Source organism: Sinocyclocheilus anshuiensis, unplaced genomic scaffold, assembly GCF_001515605.1.
Source record: "Sinocyclocheilus anshuiensis isolate Anshui unplaced genomic scaffold, SAMN03320099.WGS_v1.1 scaffold639, whole genome shotgun sequence".
NCBI classification, from domain to species: domain Eukaryota; kingdom Metazoa; phylum Chordata; class Actinopteri; order Cypriniformes; family Cyprinidae; genus Sinocyclocheilus; species Sinocyclocheilus anshuiensis.
In genome coordinates, this window is record NW_015552575.1 from 167,393 (window position 1) to 169,707 (window position 2,315).

The 2,315-nt window shown below is 54.0% G+C and overlaps 1 long non-coding RNA gene across 1 annotated transcript in view; it reads left to right on the forward strand.

Annotated features, from left to right (window-relative positions):
• The window catches only part of LOC107665181 (uncharacterized), a 2,048-nt gene extending 1,574 nt beyond the window's left edge, over positions 1 to 474 (forward strand). The window contains exon 3 of the long non-coding RNA XR_001631527.1: positions 456 to 474. This is a non-coding gene — a long non-coding RNA (uncharacterized LOC107665181). The remainder of the gene's footprint in view (positions 1 to 455) is intronic.
• Positions 475 to 2,315: the final 1,841 nt, after the last annotated feature.

The following is a 2,315-nucleotide window of genomic DNA, read 5'->3' on the forward strand; positions in this document are numbered from 1 at the left end:
ATGGTTGCTAGGGTGTTGCTATGCGGTTGTTAGGTTACCCGGGGCGGTTCCTAAGGTGTTGCTATGCTTTTGCTAAGGTACCTGGTGTGGTTGCTAGGGTGTTGCTATGCGGTTGCCAAGGTACTGGGGTGGTTGCTAGGGTTTTGTTATGTGGTTGCAAGGGTACCCGGGGTGGTTCCAACGGTGCTGCTATGAGGTTGCTAGGGTACCCGGGGTGGCTGCTAGGGTGTTGCTATGTGGTTGCTAAGGTACCCGGGGCGGTAGCTAAGGAGTTGCTATGCGGTTGCTAGCGTACTCGGGGTGGTAGCTATTGTGTTGCTATGCATTTGCTAGGGTACCCAGGGTGGTTGCTAAGGTGTTGCTATGCGGTTGCTAAGGTATTAAGGGTGGTTGCTAGGGTGTTACTATGCAGTTGCTTGGGTAACCGGGTTGGTTGCTAAGGTGTTGCTATGCAGTTGCTAGAGTGTTGCTATGCAGTTGCTAGGGAACCCAGGGTGGTTGCTAAGATGTTCCTATGTGGTTGCTAGGGTGTTGCTATGCAGTTGCTAGGGAACACGGGGTGGTTGCTAAGATTTTGCTATGCGGTTGCTAGGTTACCCGGGACGGTTGCTACGGGGTTGCTTTGCGGTTTTTAGGGTGATGCTATGCGGTTTCTAGGGTACCCGGGGCGGTTGCTAAAGTGTTGCTATGCGGTTGCTAAGGTACTGGGGGCGGTTACTAGGGTGCTGCTATGCGGTTGCTAGGGTACCCCGGGGTGTGTTCTATGGTGTTGCTATGCGGTTTCTAAGGTACTGGGGTGGTTGCAAAGGTGTTGCTATGCGGTTGCCAGGTTACCCGGGAAGGTTTCTATGTGGTTGCTAGGGTGTTGCTTTGCGGTTGCTAAGGTGTTGCTATGCGGTTGCTATGGTACCAGGGGCGGTTGCTAAGGTGTAGTTATGCAGTTGCTAAGGTACTGGGGTGGTTGCTAGGGTTTTGCTATGCGGTTGCAAGGGGGTGGTTGCTAGGGTGTTGCTATGCAGTTGCTAGGGTACCCGGGGCAGTTGCAAAGGTGTTGCTATTCAGTTGCTAGGGTACCCGGGGTGGTTGCTATGGTGTTGCTATGCGTTTGCTAGGGTACCTGGGGCGATTGCTAAGGTGTTGCTATGCAGTTGCTAGGTTACCCGTGGTGGTTGCTAGGGTTTTGCTATGCGGTTGCAAGGGTACCCGGGGTGGTTGCTATGGTGTTGCTATGCGGTTGCTAGGGTACCTGGGGCGGTTGCTAAGGTGTTGCTATGCGGTTGCTAGGTTACCTGGGGCGGTTGCTAGGGTTTTGCTATGCGGTTGCAAGGGTACCCGGGGTGGTTGCTATGGTGTTGCTATGCGGTTACAAGGGTCCTTGGGTGGTTGCTAGGGTGTTGCTATGCGGTTACAAGGGTCCTTGGGTGGTTGCTAGGGTGTTGCTATGCGGTTACAAGGGTCCTTGGGTGGTTGCTAGGGTGTTGCTATGCGGTTACAAGGGTCCTTGGGTGGTTGCTAGGGTGTTGCTATGCGGTTACAAGGGTCCTTGGGTGGTTGCTAGGGTGTTGCTATGCGGTTACAAGGGTCCTTGGGTGGTTGCTAGGGTGTTGCTATGCGGTTACAAGGGTCCTTGGGTGGTTGCTAGGGTGTTGCTATGCGGTTACAAGGGTCCTTGGGTGGTTGCTAGGGTGTTGCTATGCGGTTACAAGGGTCCTTGGGTGGTTGCTAGGGTGTTGCTATGCGGTTGCTAGGGTACCTGGGGCGGTTGCTAAGGTGTTGCTATTCAGTTGCTAGGGTACCCGGGGTGGTTGCTAAGGTGTTGCAATGCGGTTGCTAAGGTACTCGTGTTGGTTGCTATACAGTTGCTAGGGTATCCGAGGTAGTTGCTACTGTGTTGCAACGCGGTTGCTAGGGTACCCGGGATGGTTGCTAGGTTGTTGCAATGCGGTTGCTAAGGTACTCGGGGTGGTTGCAAAGGTGTTGCTATGCGGTTGCTAGGTTACATGAGGTAACTACTGGGCTACTGTGTTGCAACGCGGTTGCTAGGTTACCCGGGATGGTTGCTAGGGTGTTGCTATGCGGTTGCTAAGGTACTCGGGGTGGTTGCTAGGGTGTACCCGGGTGGTTGATAAGGTGTTGCTATGCTGTTGCTAGGGTACCCGGGCAGTTTCTAAGGTGTTGGTATCCAGTTGCTAAGGTACTCGGGGCTGTTGCTAGGGTGTTGCTATGCGGTTGCTAGGGTACCCGGGTTGGTTTCTAAGGTTTTGCTACGCGGTTGCTAAGGTACTCGGGGTGGTTGCAAAGGTGTTGCTATGCGG